The sequence below is a fragment of the Anabrus simplex genome, chromosome 3, assembly GCF_040414725.1.
Source record: "Anabrus simplex isolate iqAnaSimp1 chromosome 3, ASM4041472v1, whole genome shotgun sequence".
NCBI lineage: Eukaryota > Metazoa > Arthropoda > Insecta > Orthoptera > Tettigoniidae > Anabrus > Anabrus simplex.
Window position 1 is genome coordinate 390,199,343 of NC_090267.1, and position 24,460 is coordinate 390,223,802.

The following is a 24,460-nucleotide window of genomic DNA, read 5'->3' on the forward strand; positions in this document are numbered from 1 at the left end:
AGGTCTTTCATGTGCCAGTAAATCTACAGACTGCATGACGTATTTGAGCATATTCAAATACCACCGGCCTGAGCCAGGACCGAACCTGTCAAGTTGGGGTCAGAAGACCAGCACCGCAGCCGTCTGAGCCACTCAGCCTGGCTCAAGCAAATCTAACTTCCTAAGATGTCTATGACCGATGGTGTAAGACGCACTCGTTTCAGCCTACTGTGTGACTTCTTATTACGCACATCTTACGCGTTAGACCAATTTAATCACAAGAAATCAGTGAATGTCAACGAGTTTCGTCGTTAAGGCCAGTCCTGTAAAAATGAGCAGCCGTATGGGATCCGTACCGAAGAGAGCTCGTCTGGGGAGGGGGTAATACGTGATTCCGTCTCGACGTTACCTTGGACGTTCCGAACTTTCTCCAAAACTGCTAACAGTTGGCAGAGGGTAGCACGTGCATGGTAACAAAGATTCAAGTGCGATGACATCATACGGAGGGTTTCAGAACTACGTCTGCCACTGAATGCAATTCTAAGATTGAATGCGTTACGTCCTTAACTTCTCCATTTTCTCTCTCTTTCTTTTTACAGTGGATTACATGGCGAGACTACACCAGCGCCACACGTAGTCAAGCGACGGAACTAGTGCAGTTTGGCGAAATTTTTAAACTGCTGAGAGATGAAATTAATAATAGTTGACTTGGAACAACCTAAAATCGTACTTCAGACAGTTCTTTCCGCTATCATAACGCATGCAATGAATGCCTTGCATGTAAGGAAAATACGTCCCTGCACCACCGGAACAAACCTCAGTCGACTAACGGCATTCGTAACTTAATGCATGTAATGAAGTGTCATGCATGAAGCACCATGTTTCCTCCGTGTGAGAAACTAATAACATAGCATGGCTGATCAATATTTATAACTATGTTGAAAATAAAAGACTATCGACATCAGAAGCATGTGAGAAAGCTCTCTCTTCCAAGGTCGCTCGTCATCACAGTATGGTCGAACAGCCAATCAATATTCACCGCTATTACAAATGAAGTCGCATTAACTTGGACAAACAGCTATACAGTACAATTGAGGTGCTATTTTCACGTCCAAAAAATATAATCAGAATTTCGTCCACATGCATTACAGTAATTGAATATTATCCATTGGCATAAGCAATCCAGACCAGAAAGATGTAATTCCTTAAAATTTGTGCCAAACCCCGATCATGGGGACGTTTCATTTGCCTTTTATTTTACGTTTCTTGCAGTTTTCCCACAACTTTCATCAATTGAAGGGTTCCTGGCAAAAACCACCCGTCCAAAAATATGAAATTTTCAGGAGAAACTGTAAACTGTCTAAATGTGAATCTGTGTTACAATGAGACCAGACAAAATTTGCATACATTTGTTCATAAGAATGAAACAGTTTGTCGAAGATTTTTATGTTGAAAGTTTAAAATTGACTTCTTAAAAATATTCTGCCATTGGTTGTTTCCCCCGAAATTGTCACAGAAAAAACATAATATTCCTTACTTGCAGTTTTTAATGCAGCAGACGTTTTCCTTACACATGCAAATTTAAATCAATGGCAATATTATTACAGTTTATCCAAAAATTGCATGATAGTCTGGGTGTTACTGATTTCTGGGCGCTCTTCTTATATTTTTTTACATCTCATGGTATTGAGAACGGATTAAGAAAACACCACATTAATGTCATGTATCACTTAATTTTTTTCGCACTTGTTGGATCCATCACTGTTGTTACATCAATATCACCATCAGCAGTACATACCGGTCTCTCCTCCAGCTGTGTTAAGAACAACCTACTTTCTGGATTCTGAAGGAATGCACACAATATCAAAAAATGCTTTCACAGCCGCAGATCTTAAAATCACAGCAATAGAACCAGCTTTTGGGTGGTTAGGCCGTGTGCATTATGCAGAGTTTCGTCCAGACGTGCCATTTGGACTCATCAGCTGGAATGGCACGCCCCTCCAGGACTCTGCTTAGCAGGCAGACCAAACTGTGTGGCCCCGCCGAGTTAGCAAATCAAGTTTGCTAACCTGCTAAAGGAGAAATCATTTCTCCGTTCAAAAAATGCTCCCCCATTGGAGATACAATGTCAAAAAATGCTTTCACAGCCGCAGATCTTAAAATCACAGCAATAGAACCAGCTTTTGGGTGGTTAGGCCGTGTGCATTATGCAGAGTTTCGTCCAGACGTGCCATTTGGACTCATCAGCTGGAATGGCACGCCCCTCCAGGACTCTGCTTAGCAGGCAGACCAAACTGCTTGCTTGAGAGTTTTCATTCCCCGCCCGAAGGACGGGGCGGGCCCCCTAGATCGTGTCGCGATCTCTCGGGCCAAGGGGAGCGACGATAACTGTGAGGAGCAACGAATGAGTGAGATGGGAGGAGCGATGTGACAAATTTAAGGAGGTGGGCTACGGATGTGCGAATTTTAGGGGATTTTCGCCAGGATTGAAATTTAGAGAAGATTGTGAGGATAGCATTGAAAGGTGAGGAGATGCAAGGACGTAGTGAGATTATGAAGGGAAGATATTAAGTACCGGATGAGATGGAGTGGTGGAGGTGGGTAAGGAAGGAAGCTATATGGGTGAGGAGGTGGACTGACAGATTGACTAGGTGAGAAGTTGACTGCCTGGGGGCGACGGGGAGAATTATTGGTGGGTTGTCTGACAGGATTAGGGGGAGAGATGGACGGTTCTACTCGATGACGTTGGCCATATATGTAAGCTCCGTGGTCAATGAGGTGTTGAACATCTGTGGCGCTCGGGACATGGATGCGTACCATGAATGTTGGCCCTGTTGCATTCTTGATGCGGAAGACTCGGCGGACTGGGATGTCTTTAGCTTGTAGTTGCTGAAATATGGTCCTTTCGGAGAGAGCCGGGTCCACTCCACGGATGACACAGCTGGACATTCTGTGAGAAGTTGTTGGTGGCTGCGAGGGCGATGATGTTGCGGAGGCTGCTGTTCTGGGTGAAGCTGGCGAAGGCGGTGCGTCGACTGTGGTATTCGTTGTTCCAGGAAATACATAGGGATGTGAAGGGAAGGGCGAAGTGAGGAGTGAAGAGGTCATTAGTGAAGGTGGGTGGCATGGGACAACTGTTGTAACAGCGATCTGGGAAGTACGGAGGGTAGATGTTGGAGTGGTCGAGGTGACAGTGGTGGTCGTGGTGGTGTAGGTGGTGGTAATGGGAGTGATGTAGAAATTTGACGAAGTCTGTAGTTGTGGTGGTTTCTGTGATGGTGTAGTTGTAGGCTCGGCTATAGTATAGGCAGTTGGCTGGGCTGACGTAGTTGTTGCCGGGATTTCTTCTACTCGATGGAGCTTGCCTTGGATATAAACGCCATTATCAACAGCATTCCAGAAGTCAGCTCCAGATGGAGTATAGAGTAGCACATCAGTTGATGGTCCTGGGCCAGCGGAAGATCGTATGGCATGGTGGATGCCAATCGCACGGAGTTCTGCTTCAATTTCTTCTTCGGGGATAGCTGGATCGACATTCCTGGCGAGACAGATATACAGAGTGGGGAGGCCGACTTCCATCTTGGTGTCAGCCTGATATGCTTTTTTGGGTTCGGCGAGGCAGCAAAGTTAGAGTTGGTGAGCCACCAGGCCGAAGAAAAAGTAATTGGAGATGCGCAGAGAATAAGGCAGTCAAGTTTCGAGTTGCGCGAGAAGGATCCTTGGACCAAACTGTGTGGCCCCGCCGAGTTAGCAAATCAAGTTTGCTAACCTGCTAAAGGAGAAATCATTTCTCCGTTCAAAAAATGCTCCCCCATTGGAGATACAATGTCAAAAAATGCTTTCACAGCCGCAGATCTTAAAATCACAGCAATAGAACCAGCTTTTGGGTGGTTAGGCCGTGTGCATTATGCAGAGTTTCGTCCAGACGTGCCATTTGGACTCATCAGCTGGAATGGCACGCCCCTCCAGGACTCTGCTTAGCAGGCAGACCAAACTGTGTGGCCCCGCCGAGTTAGCAAATCAAGTTTGCTAACCTGCTAAAGGAGAAATCATTTCTCCGTTCAAAAAATGCTCCCCCATTGGAGATACAATGTCAAAAAATGCTTTCACAGCCGCAGATCTTAAAATCACAGCAATAGAACCAGCTTTTGGGTGGTTAGGCCGTGTGCATTATGCAGAGTTTCGTCCAGACGTGCCATTTGGACTCATCAGCTGGAATGGCACGCCCCTCCAGGACTCTGCTTAGCAGGCAGACCAAACTGCTGCTGCTGCTGCAGAGCTTTCATTCCCCGCCCGAAGGACGGGGCGGGCCCCCTAGATCGTGTCGCGATCTCTCGGGCCGGGAGATGTGGAGAGAACAGTGGGATGTTTGAAATGAAGAAGAGGGAAAAACGGTGTGAAAATTTGGATGACTGGCTATACGGATTGAGATTTATACAGGAGTGTCGAGAAGGAAGTTTCGTGGAAGTGTAAGCTGGTAAAGTGTTGAAGCGATGTGATAGAGGACAGTTGTGAGGTGTCGGAGATGTTCAAGGGTCGGTGGTGGTGGGAGGGAGATATTAGCAGAAGAAGGAGTTGGACGGACATAGATAGAGCGTTGGAAGGGAGGATGATCAGGCCGGGTATGGTGACGAGAGGTGGAGTGGTGATATCTAGGGCGGGGAGGTGAACGAGAGGGTTCGACGGGATGACGACGGCCGTAGAGAAGTGCTCCGCTGGAGATCAGGTGGGCGACGGCTGCTGCACTGGAAAGCTGAAGTCTGATTAAATACGTCGGACCGGTGGAGTTGTAGATACGGAATGCCCTCTTGACGGGTATGGCTTGAAGGCGAAGTTGTTCTTGAATGTCAGTTGCCGGGATGAGTGGGCTTACGCCGCGGACGACGCAACTGAAGACTTCGTTTGTGGCTGATGTGTCTGACGGTGTTGGAGGTTGATGAGCGGCTGCTGCTGTTGCGACGGACAGTGGTGGTGGTGATGTCGTGGTCGGCAAGGCAGATGTAGACAGCGTAGAAGGGCGGGTGAAGTAGCGGGGAGGAATACGTAATAGTCGAGGTGGATCAACAGGAGGTAGCGCGGGGAGAGAGGTGGATAGGAGCGGCGATGAATGGGACGACGTAACAGTTGTGACGGAAAGCGAGGAAAAGGTGTGAGCAGCGGTCGCAAAGGTAGTGGTGATGGTCGTGGTGGTGGTCGTCATGGTGGTTGGTGGTAGGGAGGCTGACATCCAACGAGGAGTCGGCCTATATGCTTTGTTGGCTCGGCGCGAGTGGAAAGTAGGATGTGTAGCCACCCGGCCGATCAAAAATAACAGGAGTGTCTTCTGCGACGAGTTGTGGAGTTCACTTGAGGTGTACCCAGATTTGAGATCCTGGAGAGAAGATGCGGACCAAACTGTGTGGCCCCGCCGAGTTAGCAAATCAAGTTTGCTAACCTGCTAAAGGAGAAATCATTTCTCCGTTCAAAAAATGCTCCCCCATTGGAGATACAATGTCAAAAAATGCTTTCACAGCCGCAGATCTTAAAATCACAGCAATAGAACCAGCTTTTGGGTGGTTAGGCCGTGTGCATTATGCAGAGTTTCGTCCAGACGTGCCATTTGGACTCATCAGCTGGAATGGCACGCCCCTCCAGGACTCTGCTTAGCAGGCAGACCAAACTGTGTGGCCCCGCCGAGTTAGCAAATCAAGTTTGCTAACCTGCTAAAGGAGAAATCATTTCTCCGTTCAAAAAATGCTCCCCCATTGGAGATACAATGTCAAAAAATGCTTTCACAGCCGCAGATCTTAAAATCACAGCAATAGAACCAGCTTTTGGGTGGTTAGGCCGTGTGCATTATGCAGAGTTTCGTCCAGACGTGCCATTTGGACTCATCAGCTGGAATGGCACGCGGCTGTGAAAGCATTTTTTGACATTGTATCTCCAATGGGGGAGCATTTTTTGAACGGAGAAATGATTTCTCCTTTAGCAGGTTAGCAAACTTGATTTGCTAACTCGGCGGGGCCACACAGTTTGGTCTGCCTGCTAAGCAGAGTCCTGGAGGGGCGTGCCATTCCAGCTGATGAGTCCAAATGGCACGTCTGGACGAAACTCTGCATAATGCACACGGCCTAACCACCCAAAAGCTGGTTCTATTGCTGTGATTTTAAGATCTGCGGCTGTGAAAGCATTTTTTGACATTGTATCTCCAATGGGGGAGCATTTTTTGAACGGAGAAATGATTTCTCCTTTAGCAGGTTAGCAAACTTGATTTGCTAACTCGGCGGGGCCACACAGTTTGGTCTGCCTGCTAAGCAGAGTCCTGGAGGGGCGTGCCATTCCAGCTGATGAGTCCAAATGGCACGTCTGGACGAAACTCTGCATAATGCACACGGCCTAACCACCCAAAAGCTGGTTCTATTGCTGTGATTTTAAGATCTGCGGCTGTGAAAGCATTTTTTGACATTGTATCTCCAATGGGGGAGCATTTTTTGAACGGAGAAATGATTTCTCCTTTAGCAGGTTAGCAAACTTGATTTGCTAACTCGGCGGGGCCACACAGTTTGGTCTGCCTGCTAAGCAGAGTCCTGGAGGGGCGTGCCATTCCAGCTGATGAGTCCAAATGGCACGTCTGGACGAAACTCTGCATAATGCACACGGCCTAACCACCCAAAAGCTGGTTCTATTGCTGTGATTTTAAGATCTGCGGCTGTGAAAGCATTTTTTTTGACATTGTATCTCCAATGGGGGAGCATTTTTTGAACGGAGAAATGATTTCTCCTTTAGCAGGTTAGCAAACTTGATTTGCTAACTCGGCGGGGCCACACAGTTTGGTCCATCTTCTCTCCAGGATCTCAAATCTGGGTAAACCTCAAGTGAACTCCACAACTCGTCGCAGAAGACACTCCTGTTATTTTTGATCGGCCGGGTGGCTACACATCTTTACTTTCCACTCGCGCCGAGCCAACAAAGCATATAGGCCGACTCCTCGTTGGATGTTAGCCTCCCTACCACCAACCACCATGACGACCACCACCACGACCATCACCACTACCTTTGCGACCGCTGCTCACACCTTTTCCTCGCTTTCCATCACAACTGTTACGTCGTCCCATTCATCGCCGCTTCTATCCACCTCTCTCCCCGCGCTACCTCCTGTTGATCCACCTCGACTATTACGTATTCCTCCCCGCTACTTCACCCGCCCTTCTACGCTGTCTACATCTGCCTTGCCGACCACGACATCACCGCCACCACTGTCCGTCGTAACAGCAGCAGCCGCTCATCAACTTCCAACACCGTCAGACACATCAGCCACAAACGAAGTCTTCAGTTGCGTCGTCCGCGGCGTAAGCCCACTCATCCCGGCAACCGACATTCAAGAACAACTTCGCCTTCAAGCCATACCCGTCAAGAGGGCATTCCGTATCTACAACTCCACCGGTCCGACGTATTTAATCCGACTTCAGCTTTCCAGCGCAGCAGCCGTCGCCCACCTGATCTCCAGCGGAGCACTTCTCTACGGCCGTCGTCATCCCGTCGAACCCTCTCGCTCACCTCCCCGCCCTAGATATCACCACTCCACCTCTCGTCGCCATACCCGGCCTGATCATCCTCCCTTCCAACGCTCTATCTATGTCCGTCCCACTCCTTCTTCTGCTAATATCTCCCTCCCACCACCACCGACCCTTGAACATCTCCGACACCTCACAACTGTCCTCTATCACATCGCTTCAACACTTCACCACCTTACACTCCCACGAAACTTCCTTCTCGACACTCTTGTATAAATCTCCAAATTTTCACACCGTTTTTCCCTCTTCTTCATTTGACACCTCTCACTGTTCTCTCCACATCTCCCGGCCCGAGAGATCGCGACACGATCTAGGGGGCCCGCCCCGTCCTTCGGGCGGGGAATGAAAGCTCTGCAGCAGCAGCAGTTTGGTCTGCCTGCTAAGCAGAGTCCTGGAGGGGCGTGCCATTCCAGCTGATGAGTCCAAATGGCACGTCTGGACGAAACTCTGCATAATGCACACGGCCTAACCACCCAAAAGCTGGTTCTATTGCTGTGATTTTAAGATCTGCGGCTGTGAAAGCATTTTTTGACATTGTATCTCCAATGGGGGAGCATTTTTTGAACGGAGAAATGATTTCTCCTTTAGCAGGTTAGCAAACTTGATTTGCTAACTCGGCAGGGCCACACAGTTTGGTCACTCTCAACACACTTCGTCGCGCCCAACTTTTTGCGGCTGGGTGGCTCTTTTCTCATCGTCGCCTCAGCCGGGCCAATCAATAATAATTAGGCAGACGCCTCGTTGGCAGTCGCCTCCCTCCTCAACATGTATGCCTATCTTGTTAAGGGCGTGGACACATCTATTCCAGACTCCTACATTTACGAGAGAATTGCTGGTGGCCCCAATGACCCTCTCAGCTCGTCGCTCTCCGAAGTTATCCGGCTTCAAGACCGTCTTTCGGGTCAACCTTCACCGGATGTTCTGCTTCTATACCGAGACTCGTATGAAGGATACTGCCTGACAACCAATCGTCTCTTTCTCAAGAATCGTCACCACGAAGTGGTCACCGCTCCCGAGCATCTCTTGCGAGATCTGAGTCATCTTCCAGACCCTCCTGTCACTATTCTATCCCGTTACCCGTATAAACCAGCGCAAACCTCTGCTCCCACTACCACAACTACTACTATTACTACTACCACTACTACCCCGTCCACCACCACTGCTTCCCCTTCCATCGTTCTTACTACCTCCAGTCATCATTCTCCCATCATGTCTGCCCCATTCACATCCCTCCCTCGTTCTAATTTGCCTCCAGATCCTTCCATTGCGGTTACAGTCGCCGACCATTCAACTGGTGCTCCCACTTCGCAACCCTTCCCTCTTTCGACTAGTACTGTCTGCGACACTGACCCACTCCTTCCCGCCTTGGATCCGTCTTTCAGCCGTTCTCCGGATACCGTCAACACGGCTCCCACACACCTCACTGGCAACGCAGATGTTTCCCGACCAGCGCGCCAACTGTCTCCCCCTCCAAGCTGTGTCATCCGGGGGATTGATCCTGCTATCACCGAACGGGACCTACTTCACGAACTGCAACGGACAGGCATCCCAGCTCGCCGGGCGATTCGGATTTTTAACGATGAAGGCCCGACCTTCATGATGCGTCTACAACTGTCATCTGCTGCTGACGTCGATCATCTCATTGCGACTGGAATCCGTTTTCGCCGTCGAGCGTATAGAGTGGAACCTTCCCGCTCCTCATCTCGTGCCGGCCCCCTGTTCTCTCCCACCCCTCCTCTTCGTTCTCCTCCCATCACGCCACCCTCCCCACCGTCGCCCCCAGTCAACCTCCCTGTTACACAACCACCTTTTGTCCTACCCCCTCACCAGATTTTGGACCTCCTCCGTCTCTATGCCACTTCCGTCACGAATATGACCACTATCCTCTACTACCTCCTCTTACAATACTATCCCATTCCGTACTCCCACTTCCTTCCGCAACCCCCTCTCCCACCCACTCATTTGATGTAACTATATGTAACACTTTTCTTGTATACTGTACTCTGCTTTCTCATGCATTTTGTTCTTTTCTGCTATTGCGCGCCCGAGATATACCAACTCCTCCCTCAATAAACATGTACCCAGTTGGGGTCCGCCCCGGTGTGTGTGGTGTGGGTCTGCCCTGTGGGCCCCTTTGCGGATCACGGCCCCCTGCGCCACAGCTATAACCTGCTCTTTTACGTATGTACGATACATACTCTCTTAGCTATGTCTTTCAGTACTATTTCCTTCCTTCTCATGGCCGAAGAGCTGCTTTGTTCAGCTGATGGCCCGCCTCCCCTTTGGGAGGAATGAAATGACCTCATGGACGACGGACGACGACAGTTTGGTCGGACCAGAACTCTCTCCTCTGATTTGGATTGCACCGAACTCCGTCGCACCTTCAAATCATTTTTGCTCGGCCGGGTGGCTCACCATCTATAACTTAGCTTCCCGCCGATTCAATCAGCATATTGGGCCGACACCTAGTTGGTAGTCAGCCTCCCCAGCACCATGTCCAGCTGCGTGCTCCATGACATCGATCCCGCTCTCTCTGACCAGGACTTACTTGCCAAACTCCAAATGGCACACGTCCCAGCCCGAAGCGTCTCAAGGATACTGCAAGACTTCGTCCCTACACGTCGGGTCCTGCTACATCTCCACTCAGCTGACGCCGTTTCACATTTTCTCGCCAGCGGAATCTACTTGGACGGCCAGATCCACCGAGTGACATCTTGTCCTTCGTACTTTGCCAACGAAACACCACCACAGTGGACTCCGTCCCAACCATCTTCCTCTCATTTCTACACAACTCCCATCGCCACCACCACCAGCACCACCATCACCACTACCATCGCAACGACCAGCACGCCCTCCATCCCTCTCTATCCTTCTGTCCCGGTCACAACTGTTATAACATGCCATCCTTCTCCTCTCATGACTTCTTTCCTCCCTGTCTGCCCTAGCCCTGAAGGACCTCAACACCTGAACCAACCCACTGAGACATCTCCGTCTACAGCTGCAGCACTGCCTTCGTCACCACCATCTACGCACGCCGCCGACGCAGCAGCCTCCGCCGCACCACCATCCACGCAGTCCTCATCGACCTGTCACACCATGTACAGCTGTGTGATACGCGGAGTGGATCCTGCTCTCTCAGCTCGAACGATTCTCCAGGAACTTCAAGCCGAAGGCGTCCCAGTTCGTCGCGTCTTTCGGATCAAGAACTCCTCCGGCCCGACGTATATGGTCCGCATACACCTTCCAACTGCCGAAGATGTCCAACGACTTATTGCCAATGGAGCTTACATCTATCGACATCGTCATAAAGTTGAGCCCTCTCTCTCCCCACCTCAACCTATTCGCCAACGTTTCAACCCACCATATTGCCGCCCCCGGCCAATTCCTCCTTTCCAACCTAGTACACCCGTTTGCCCACGCCTTTCCCCACCTAGTTTCTTCCCTCCACCACCTCCAACGCTAGATATCATCCGACTCCTCATCACTTCCCTTAACAATATCACAACAATTCTGCAACTCCTCACATTCCATTTCCACCCTGCTACATTCATTTAAACTTCACTCCTCGAGCACAATTCCTATCGTTCCCATCTCCCCAGCTAAGAAGACCCACCGTTACTTCCTCATGAATATTTACATCGCTATCCCCATCTTCCTCTTCTATCACACCTTCTACTTCTTTTCCCTTCTCCCGGCCCGAGAGATCGCGACACGATCTAGGGGGCCCGCCCCGCCTTCGGGCGGGGAATGAAAACTCTCCAGCAGCAGCAGTTTGGTCTGCCTGCTAAGCAGAGTCCTGGAGGGGCGTGCCATTCCAGCTGATGAGTCCAAATGGCACGTCTGGACGAAACTCTGCATAATGCACACGGCCTAACCACCCAAAAGCTGGTTCTATTGCTGTGATTTTAATGCACACAATAGTTTTAAGTCCTGCAACTTTGCTGGTGGAAGAGCAATGGGATTTCCACACAATGGGATTAGTGTCCTTGCTACACTGCACTCAGGATCTCTCCGAATTCAACAGTAGCAACTGATAGCCTGAACACAAGATGGCGGAAAATGTTAAGGTTTGCAAGCAAAATCATTTGACTATGGTTAATCTTGCTGTAAACCCTACTGGCATTAACGCGGTGACTGGTTGATTGTGTAGAATTTGTGATGTGCATAGAGAAATGAGTATCTCGTTATTCCCATTATACTAATATCTCATTCTTGGTATTTTTTATTTTGGTTGTTTTTGCCAAAAACCCTTCAATTATTTGGTGGTTTCGGGGTTATTTCACCTTAGCACATCATACTGAATCCCCACCAACCTGGGTCCAATGTTTGCGAAGCCAGGCTCTGCCTGTGACAAGTCAGGAGAAACGGGGAGCGATAGAGGAGTAACACCTCCTTAAAAAGCCTTGGTCCTGCTGAGCCGGCTAGTAGTACCTTGTGAGGGTCCCTTGCCTGGGTAACGGTGAACACCTCAACGGCAGTGAAGGCGGAGAAGAGGGACTTCGGAACGGTGGAACTGGCGGAAGGGGCAGCTCTCCTATTCTGGGCAAATAGAACAAGAACTGCTGCCTTGCAGTAGAAGTGGGAACTTCGATGGCTAAGGGAAGAAACCCCGACGGAAAATCAGCCTGGTGCCTCAGGCTTAAGAAGGCAGCCCCGCCAAGGCACACAGAAGCAGTGGGTTAATCACTCGCTCTTCATAAATAATCTGATTACATAAACTGAATATATTGTTTATACAATGAATGTTTGGTTTAAACTATATAAATTGAGAAATACCAATGGTGGTTGCCGCTGAATTTTCTGGACTTTTCAGCTGCATGCCACATGACAATTAGTTAAACTTCGACTCTGTTCTTACGTCAGTCAATAATCTAGATGCCTAGAGGAGCATACCGAATAAGAGCCATATTGTCTCCGCTCGAATTACGGAACTCGTTAAGGAGCGAGCCAAGATCTAGCACTAAAACCCCTAATTACAGAACAGCAGCGGGATTTAGCGAACTGGGTGGATGGCAAAGCTAAGATTAATGTCAAAATAGTATCTCAGACAGTCTCCTACGTAGGAAGGATCTCCTTACCACGATAAAGATGTTACGAATTAATACCATCAATATTTATCGCGGGACTAGGTTATGGCTGCCTTAATAAAGTATTTTTGTCTGTTCTCAAAACAGTAGCCTCGCAGTATTAGATATGATGTTTAAGATATTTTTTCACTCATTTCCATTCCACCAAGCAAATGGCCGTGTGGTTAGGGTCACACCGCTGTGATCTTGCATTCGGGAGATAATGGGTTCGAACCCCACTCTTGGCAGTCCTGAAGATGGTTTTCCATGGTTTCCCATTTTCACACCAGGCAAATGTTGGGGCTGTATATTAATTAAGGCCAAGGCCACTTGCTTCCCACTTCTCGCCTTTTCCTATACCATCGTCGCCGTACGACCTATCTGTGTCAGTGCGACGTAAAGCAAATTTCTTTAAATAATAAAAAAAGCGTGGGATTGCTAGTCTGGTGCAACTCTTGTAAGGCAGACCCTGGGACGAGGGTGTCATCTACCATGCATAGGAAACTGCATGTTATTGTGATGGGGGATTGTGTTGTGTGTGGTTGTGAGTTGGTGGGGTGTTGGGGACAAAACAAACACCCAGTCCCCGAGCCAGGGGAATTAATCATTTACTACTACAACCTTCAAATCGAACCCGACAGGTCTGTATTGATGAGCATTATGCGATGGAACTATTGTAGGGGAGAGGACCCTGCTGATCACAATTTTCATCCAATATTCATCATACTTTGCGAGTTCACTTATATTCCCAAATTTAAGATTATTCCAAAATTTGAAGCAGTCTGATAACTAACTTTCAGATTTTTTAAAAATAAGTTTAATAATCTCGAAACATTCCTTGTGTACCTTTGTTTAGTTTTTACTTTGAAACGTTTTTTGTGATAGTTCTTAAGCGTATGTAAATACTTCTTGTTGTTATTATGATTTGAAAGAATTATATTAATGATGTTATTAACGCATTATTTGTCTCACCTTTTGCATTATTTTTAGAAATTCTCAAATTTTCATATTAGACTCAAGATATCTCTATAATATATAATTACTTTTCAAAATTGATACCAACTTCTATGCATCTCACATGGTGGTACAGCCATGCCAATTTTGAAGACAACCGGGCAAAGCTGTTACACTAACAGCAATATTAATACTGAAAGATGAAGTTTGGAGAAGAAGCTGCGTAGCTATATTAGAACTTCCCAGCAGCACATATTTCTCCTTTCTTGGCCTTTTTTTTCTCTCCTCAGCAACAGTTTTTAACATTATGCTCGTATTATTAAACCCTTACAGATGGAAATACGTACAATACCTCTGGCTAGCCAGTAGTAATGATCGATCATTCAATGTTGAAAGCTTAGAACAGTATTCACTAAAAAAAAAAAATTAATCCATTGTAGTAAGCCACATCACATATGAATGTTAAAGTATTAGTTCCAGTTAAGAATATTTATTGGTAAATCTAATACGCTGAACCCAAGTTGAATTTTGAAGCTTGAAACACCCCTCAGCAAACGCAAACAAAAATACAAGGCACTCGTCAACTTGTTCATAACGGGGAACGGATTAATTTGGTTATTTCGAATGTTCCACTATCCACATATATACGTAAATTATCCAAAAATGTGACCACAGACCAGTACTCCTAGAATCTGCGGAAATTCAAAACCGGAAATACGAAATACAAATTCCGAAGGTATACATCGAGGAAGTGGGCATGGCCTTTCGAAGGTATTTTAAGTGCCTCAGGGGAACATATAGCAATGTACGCACACGAAAAAGTGTATATCGCCACGTGCCCTAAGGAGTGGGATAACATTTAAAGCAAAAGCCTCAATTTCGGTTTTCGGGCCTTTTGGCTTCAAAACTCTGTAGGCTCTCCCCTTTACAGGCTACTCAGTTCTAGTCATCTTCTTTCCTTAGGCATTATAACTGTTGTGTGAGGAATTGTGACCACAGGATAGCAGCTGCGTCTGACATTCCTTCAAATTATTTCAGCCAGACTGCAATACAGGATTTTCAAAAATTGAAGGGTTGGATCCCCATATATATAGGAGATGAAAAGTTTATGTAGTTCGTAATTACTGAGGCATCAGACTCTCAAGTATAGTGAGACTGAATGTTATTTGCTAGGATTTAGTTTTAATTTCCTCTAATGATCCTGACTTCTTCTTCTTTATATGTTTACCTTCCAGGGTCGGTTTTTCCTCGGACTCAGCGAGGGATCCCACCTCTACCGCCTCACGAGCATTGTCCTAGAGCTTCAGAATCTGGGTCGGGGATACAACTGGGTAGGATGACCAGTGCCTCGCTCAGGCAGTCTCACCTGCTATGCTGAACAGGGGCCTTGCGGGGGGATGGGAAGATTGGAAGGGATAGACAAGGAAGAGGGTAGGAAGCGACCGTAGCCTGAAGTAAAGCACCATCCCGGTATTTACATAGAGGAGAAGTGGGAAACCACGGAAAACCACTTCCAGGATGGCTGAGGTGGGAATCGAACCCATCTCTACTCAGTTGATCTCCCGAGGCTGAGTGAACCCCGTTCCAGCCCTCGTACCACTTTTCATATTTCGTGGCAGAGCCGAGAATCGAACCCGGGCCTCCGGGGGTGGCAGCCGATCACACTAATCACTACACCACGGAGGCGGACAATGATGCTGACTATCCTACAAAAAATGTTCAAAATATTCACCCTATGACAAACTATAAGTTTTTGCTTGTTCTCTAACTGCGGTACGGGTTCAAATATGCCTCGTGTTGTACGTATCATTTGATAAGCCTTTCTTCAACGGCAGTCGTGTATTTCAACGACGGTTAAGTAATCCCACAAAAAGACGCCCAAGGAGATTAGATCAGGTGAGCGTGGAGGCCAAGCAACTATAGTCGCGGCCACTAAGTTAGGCGGGTCAGAGTAATTACGCTGTTGCCAAGTTTATGTAGCAACTGGCTAAGAAATGTCTAATTGAATACATCATTTCGGAGCGTGAGGAAGTTCGTTCTCTCCCAAGTTCCTGATGTTATCTGCTGCAATGATTCAGAACAAACTGCACTAAAAGTTTCCGGGAAGACTGCTAATCTCGGTGGTATAAATATATTCCACATATACAAATTAAAATAATTATTAAGGATTAAGACTTGAACAAGTAAATTTAAATCCGTAAAATCATGTATTGAAATTTTCAGTAAGCGCCCACGTTTTTGTTTCTTTAGGTAATAAAACGTAGTCTGCGGGGAAAGTGTAGAAAATCGTTACCTTACATTTTTATCTGGAATATATTTCCATGCGTCTTTTGTTTTTCCTGGAAAAAGGCCGGAATGTGCCCATATAAATGTCGCTAGCTGTCATTCAGGTCTGGGGCACCAGCGCAGAACACAGGATACAGTAAGTACTTTCAAATTACGCATTAATCTATATTAGTTTTATGTAAATATTTTTTGTTTGTTGGTGGTTTACAACATAACTTTAAATACTTGAGTGCTATATACTGGACTGCGTAATATAGAAAAGAGAACTACTTTAAAGAATACGGGGATCTGGAGCGGATCGGTTTCGACTAGACAGCACTGCACGGTCAGCGTTGCCAATCCGTGCTCAGAGTTAAGCGACTCTGTTGCTTCACTGTTCCCATATCTGATAACGGCGGAGTTTTCCTCACCCGCCTAAATCAGTGGCCGCAGGTTTATTCCACTTCTACCTATCTAGTGACCGATATGATGTGAATTAAAGTTCTCACGTATACAAAGACTAAATTGCACAAGGGCAACGTAGTGCATCGAGTACATCCTAGCTAGTATCATTCCAGCTTACGATATCCGATAGTTTGATATTTCAGAATTTAAAATTTTCAGACTCATGTTTTTATGACATTTTATTCTGCACTACATATGAGGAATGTAGTCTTCAACAGGAATTCATCTTTGGAGCTTCTCAGGCATTACATCTTTCTTCTCCGTACATTAACGTCATATTCGCGTACTCATACTTTTTTTTCTATTTTGCTTTACGTCGCACCGACACAGATAGGTCTTATGGCGACGATGGGACAGGGAAGGGCTAGGAGTGGGAAGTAGGCGGCCGTGGCCTTAATTAAGATACAGCCCCAGCTTTTGCCTGGTGTGAAAATGGGAAACCACGGAAAACCATCTTCAGGGCTGCCGACAGTGGGGTTCGAACCTACTATCTCCCGAATACTGGATACTGGCCGCACTTAAGCGACTGCAGCTATCGAGCTCGGTCGCGTACTGGCCGCACGTAAGCGACTGCAGCTATCGAGCTCGGTCGCGTACTGGCCGCACTTAAGCGACTGCAGCTATCGAGCTCGGTCGCGTACTGGCCGCACTTAAGCGACTGCAGCTATCGAGCTCGGTCGCGTACTCATCATCTTACACGTTGGTTGCCTGTATAAGAACTAAGAATTGAATATATGGACACTAACCTAGCCCTTTTTCCATCCTTGTGACGCGGAAAATCTTCAGTATGTAAGTGCGACGTTAAACTGCTAGCAAAAATAAAATACAACTAGCTTAAACCCATCAAAACATGGGTAAATATTTAGTGTAGGATGTCCATGTATAAGACATTCTTCATAGAAATTTTTTTTTTTTTTTTTTTTCAATATTGCCAGTTTAAGGACGTCAAACGTTCGCACTCCTGATATTGCAACATATGTCATGGCAGAAAACTGGCTGAGGTAAATTGAAATCTGCACGAATTGTCAATCGGTTCAGCCATTCTCTCAAACTCGTGGCAACAAAATTCAGCCTAGTGTTTTAAATGTATAGAAGAAGATATAAGGAGAGTTATAAAGAGACAGTAATATTGGACTAAATAGCTTCTTCTAGACTACGCGACTCTCTGCAACACAGCACACACTGGAACAGCTGACCAGGAAGACGTCCGACTGGGCATGCGTGCTTTCCCTCTTCCACCTTCCCTCTCGTATCGCATGCAACAACGCTCCCAAAACCATTTGGGCTTGAAGTAATGGCGAGCGTTTGGGCCAATTTAATATATCTTTCTTTAATAATTTAAAAATATATGTCAAGAAATGTTTATGTTTTAAAAGACACTCTGGAAAACTACTGGTAAAGAGCTTTCGTCAGAATGCTTTACGATGTCAATCGGTTCGCCGCTTCTCTCAAAATCGCGCTTACAAAAATCAGCCTAAGTATTTTAAATATATAGATGTATAGACAAATGTGTATTGCTGCAATGACCATAGTGTGCCGAATCATAACTATCTTAAGTCCAGTTAGTTGTAACCATTCCCAGTGAATGGAACAGGTACCTACTAATTGGATGAATGATGACAATGGTATACACAATGCGTTTGTGTATGGTCTGCGTCTACGTTATTTATTATAACTTGGTCGGTAGATGCAGAGTGGGTCTCGGCCCATAAGTGGCCTCGGCTGGTCCGTGGTCCAACAGCTCGGCACTCTGGCCGGCCAACCGAGCAGAGGAGGGGTGGGCACGACTCTACAATGGCTCTACGCCTCTGAATTCGGGAGACGGGACAGGGCTGGACCTCACGACTGGCCCCAGCCGTCGGCTGCCCTGAGAATAGTGTTCCGTGGTTTCCCATTCTCCTAAGGCGAATGCCGGGACAGTTCCTAGTATAAGCCACGGCCGCCAACCCCCTGACTTTCTCTGAGAATCTCCTTCACCGTAACAAATCTCGCGGTCTGAGAGACGGCGGCACCGTCTAAGAGGCCCGCCTCCCCCTTCAGGGGAGGAATTAAAACATTTTAGTAGTAGTAGTTATAACTTCGTTGTAAGCAATGATGGGAATAGTACAAAATAAAAGTAATTAGGTTGAATTACAATTACCTGAGATATATTGTACTTAATCACAATTACTCGTTACTTTTCTACAAGTAATCGATAAACTACAATTACTTCACAACATGCGAGTCTTCAGGAAACGATAGATTTTTTTTTGTGAGGATGGAATTATACCAAAGTTGTGTTTTATAGCATAGAGATATTAAGTGGCTATCATCACTACATTAAGCGAGACTAAACAAACTTCCAAATGTTTGCTCCCAAGCAAAATTTACATGTAACATTCGGGTTTTCATTATTTTTACAATAACTAATTCAAAATACGCATTCAAACAGCGGAATTGAAATTGCTTAACCCCTTCGCCATCAAATGTTTATTCCTACTCCATTCTCGACCACGTAGTACGCGATTATCTAAACCTCAATCAATACCCACAACAAGCTGCGAGTAAATGAAGGACTGGGATCGTATTCTCTGCTTTACACTCTTGGCACGACGCTTTGCGAGTGCTGGGGTTTCAAAGTTGCCAAACCCTTGATGCGATATATATCGATTACTAGAATGTAACGATTACAATTTAGCTTCAAGGAATAAATTACTTGTGAAAATTACATTTTGTAAAAAGTAACGATTACAAGTAAAAATTATTAAAAATATCATCGTTACAAGTAATTGAATTATTTGTCCGCAATTAAATCCTAACGCTGATTATAAAGACAACTGAGAGTTCAGAACCGTCAAATCTTCATAAGAGATGTGTACACGAGTGCAAAATAAAAATAATGAATTATGAGCGAAGATGGATTTGAAATTTCGCTGCTCAGACTGAAATACCAGGTTTCTACCATGTATAATATCCGCTCACCTAGCCGGAGATGCGGTTTAAGCATTATAACTCTGTATTCACTAGTTCTCACTTCGAGAAACTGTTTATGTGTTACAGTCTTGTGGCCCGGTTGTATTTATTGAAACCTCTAATAGTAGTCTTTATTTATTTATTTATTTATTTATTTATTTATTTATTTATTTATTTATTTATTTATTTATTTATTTATTTATTTATTTATTTATTTATTTATTTATTTATTTATTTATTTATTTGATTACATACAGCCTATAGGATGCCATTTTACACTAATAATAGTAACAAGTTTAAATAAGTTTAAAAGATAACAATTGGTATAGACAACAATATTAACCATCAACAGTCATCACAGGGCGTAAGCTACCACATGCACTCTGTACCACTTATGTGATACAGTTAACACCAAAATTTTGAAAGAAAAGAAACACTTTGCTATCATTGTTAATGTGGTAAGACTGTGCAGTAAAATTTCATAAAAATGACTGGAAAAGTGAATTCCGTTCTATAAAAAATGGTACAGTGTTTCTAAGATGGGCTGCCTCACTTAGCGCCACGTGTATGGTTTTTGCATTGTACGGGAAGCCTGCATCAAGCTTTATGTACAAAATTTTGTTGTAAGATGTCACGTATGGTACAACTAAGAGACATTTAATTTTTAGCAGGCTGCGTATGTTCATGAAAAAAATAGGCGCAGCTGATTCACCTGATATGACGCACACAGTGCGCTGCAATTAGAGGAGAAGTGGAGTTTGCATTCATTTATTTGTTATAATCTTTATGAAATACGAAGAAAGAAAATATATTTTAATATCTTCTGATCTAATTATTTCGTGTAAAATGACAAATTTCATAAATATTGCCGTTGCCATACAGGCATTCTGATATCACAAGTGAAATGTATATTATTGATGCACTGAGGATTGGAAAATGGCTTTCCTTTGCTTGGCATGAAGTCTCGTATTTCTTCTCTCGGGTTGAATGCCTTTTTCATGTCTTAGCCAACGAAACGTCATAAAAATATATTACCTCTTCGTCTTCTACCCTACTCCCTGTCAATTTCTCACCATGTCTCCTTCTCAAGAAAAAGTTTTTTCTGTTCCTAGAAGTCCCTTCAGACTAATAAATCTTATATCAAACAATATTTCCATCACGTCGTGAAAACGAGAGTTCTTGTGATTGCATTTGTGTTGTTCGCCACTATTTCCAATACACTGAGTACTGCTTATATATTTCACCTTTCACGCCTATTTGATATTCTTACTACTATCAATAACCTGTGTGATACAGCCCTAGAATGTACCTCACCATTCATTGAAATAACTTTGTGATGAATATATTAATGAGTTAGCTGGAAAATTTATAATGTCCAATAACGGACCATTTATATTGGTATTATAAATTTACTCATTCGGAACAAATATTTCTGATTCCCTATGGGAATCAACATCCAATCATCTGATGGCCAAGCAGGCATCAATTTTTGGTAGTGAGACAAAGTCTCTCATAGTGCATTGGCACTGCCGGTGGCTACAATTAGCCTACGCAGTGGCTTCCACAGTATGCACTAGCCATGCGTCTTGGTAGGTGTGCTAGGTACCAACTGATGAGCCCAGCCTAGCACACGGGGGCGAAACGCTGGCAACTGGGAATGAGTTAGCTGGAAAATGTATAATGTCCAATAACGGACCATTTATATTGGTATTATATATTAATCTCCACAGAAGTTAAAATAACATGGAGGATTTGGGACAAGAGTCTGATTTTATTATGTGACCATTCCTTTGATATAGTCGTAGTTTAATTTCTTGCCTTTCGACGTTGAAAATTTTCCCATTAAAGCGTTAATCTAGCACACAATGTTTGACTAATAAGCAATGTTTATAATGCATATACAAAAATTAAAATAATGTATACAATGGTTATTTTTCGTTGGTCTAAGATGTTTCTCATCCACATTTCTCCACCTCCTCTTTCGTTCAATGAATTCTTCATTCGTCTTTCCTTCTTGCACGCGTACATTTGTATAAAATGTGTCCCGTTGTTTCTTCACTTTCTCCGCAGATTCTGCACTTCTTCTGATGTAAATGGTAGCATGCCTGCCACTTATGCACAGAACATGAGTTCTATTTCCAACTCGTCTAAAGATTTTGAACCTCAACTAAGGGTAAGGAAGGTGTTCACGCAACCGCATCACAGGTCAGCTGAGGAGTCGCATGAAATCGGTGTCAGTCAACAGCCTACTGTCGTGATACACAAAGATATGCAATACGTGGGTAGGCAGCACTTTACCTGTGGATGATTATTGTTTTAACCCTTTCAGACCTGAAAGAAAACTGGAGGCGTGAATTTTTGTTTGTATGTCAAAAACTGACTAAAATGCTCCTCAATACACACATTGATAGTTTATTTTACAAAATAAAAACTAACATTCGAAAAAAAGGACCCACACAATTGTGCGTATCAAAATTCAAAACCTCGTTGTATCACATACGATGATGCATCTTCAAAATTTACGTTCACTAACCAATGTACACACTTCACTGAATATATTCCGGTATTCAGTAAAGCTTCTAGATTAATATAAAAGCAATAAATAAATACTTACTTTTGGCACTACTGCTTCTCGCCATCTCGCCGATCAACTGTGCTTTTTAAACTCTTATTCCTTCGCCCTGGCGGTCAAGCACATACTAAAAACAATTTAAATAGACGCCACGTGTCCCGCACAATCACTGCAGTCCGGTCTAGCGCCGAAAAAACATCAAATACGGTCAGGAATAAACAAAATACGAACCCGCACAATTGTGCGTACTCGGTCTGAAAGGGTTAAGGGGAAACACTAGCAGATAATCACTCCTGCTTAATGCTTTTTAATTATTTTTCTTTACAATCTGCTTTACATCGCACCGACATAGGTAGGTCTTAAGTGACGAAAGGACAGGAAAGGGCTAGGAGTGGAAAAGAATCGACTTGGCCTTGATTAAGGTACAGCCCAGTATCTGCATATGTATGACAATACGAAATTACGGAAAACCATATTCAAGGCTGCTGACAAAGGGGTTCGAACCGACTAACTCTTTAATTGAATCTGACAGATACGTGAGTGGTGGTGGTGGTGGTGGTGGTGGTTGTGGTGGTGTTTCTTGTTTTAAGAAGAAGTAAAACTAGGCAACCATCCTGTATATAACACTAATCAGAGGAAAACTGGAAGTAATCAGACACTTCGAAAAATAAAGGCATCGGTCAAAGGAAGACAAGGGCCACGAAGGGCGTGAAAATGAAAGACTCCCTAGGTCTCGCAACCTAATACCATCGGGGTCGGAAAACAACAACACGAGTTGACCAAAGGAGGTTGGATATGATAGATGAAAGTGAGGAGCCTGGCACAAGTAAGTGGAAGCAATGCCAGTACTCAGCTACGGGACCCATGATCGCCTACCCACACTCCAAAGTTCAGAGCCCCTGGGGGCCCTTTTAGTCGCTTCTTATGACAGGCAAGGGATATCGTGGGTGTTACTCTACTGCCCCCCCCCCCACCCACAGGGGGCAAGAGTTGACTAGGAAGGACGCATTGGGTGAAATGCCAGACTGAGTGAGACCCCACTGGTCACCACTCCTTGTATCAGTACTAAAAGCCCTTGAAGGAGTTCTTGACGTAGTCTTTAATTTGATGTATGTGCCTTTGGTTGATTCATAATTTTTTTTTTTTTTTTTTTTTTTTTTTTTAGAATAGTCGCAGTTAATTTATCAGATGGAAGAATGTTATACATCAAAAGTGTGCAGATAAATCAAATTAATAGGGCATGGTTTTAGTGAGTAACCTGTGGAAGTCATAAATACACGCTATCGCATAGGATAGCCGTTAATACTACTACTACAACTAATACTAAAATGTTTTTATTCCTCCCCTGAAGGGGGCCTCTTAGACGGTGCCGCCATCTCTCAGGCCGGAAGATTTGTTACGTTGAAGGAGATGCTCGGAGAGGGTGAGGGGTTTGGCGGCCGTGGCCTATACTAAGAACTGTCGCGGCATTCACCTTAATGCAGGATAATGGAAAACCACGGAAAACCATTCTCAGGACAGCCCTGTACCGTCTCCCGAATGCAGAGGCGTAGAGCCGCAGTAGAGCCGTGGCCACCCCTCCTCTGCTCGACTGGCCGGTCAGAGTACAGAGCCACTTGGGGGCCGAGACCCACTCTGCATCTACCAACACCATAACCGTTATTCAAGTCCATGTCTTTGAGATAGGTCGGATGATTGATGCAAAGGTGTGTTAAACGTCTTTCTTGTACAGGATAGTCTTCGCTATATCAGGTGCAATAGTTCTCTTATTCATTTATAAATGTTTTAAGGAATGATATACTGCTCTTTGAATACATTCCAGCCCTCCACTACTCAGAGATTTTATAGAAAAATACGAACTTTTAAATATGTCTTAGAATCAGCGCTCTAGTTCAGCGTTAGCGAACAACAACGGATTCTGCAATATAATTACTCGCTGTTCATCAGGCCTAGTTTACATTGTCCAGAAGGCGGTCTTGACAAACTATCTCACACTAAGACCATCTATCTTGGCCCCGACTAGAAATCCTTCGCACTGTGCATAGCCTATGGCATCTCCATAAAATGCTTCATTCTTTACAGCCATTTTACCTTACTTCACATTTCGAAAACCTCTTAACCTGTCTAGATCTACTAACAATTCCATCCTTGCTTTACCTACCCATAGAACTGTCATTGACGACAATTTATTCACAGTAATTGCCTGCCGTGAGAGGAACCTCTTTCCCGAAAGTATTAGAGGGTTAAGCGCTCTTAGCACTTTCAAAGAACCACTTTGGAGACATTTTATACACCAATAAGAAACACATGTAAACTCGATGCTGCTACTCACAAACATTCTATTGTCATGGATGCCCTGGTAGAAGACCAGTTAAAAATTCTTAATCGTTTTGTTTTTCAAATTTTATTAAATTTTATGCAGTACCTCTTTTTTTTTACATGTAGGATATTAGGTGTTTTACTTTTATTATATTTAATGTATTTCAACTTAATTTAACTTCATCACTCATCGTTTTTGTATTATTATTATTAATTTAATTGGTATAATCCAATTATTGTAATCTAATACAATGTATTATACGTACTGTATATTTCAGAGCCTGGTTATATGAAAGAAAAGGCCTGAATGCCTTAATCTTACCAGGTACAATAAA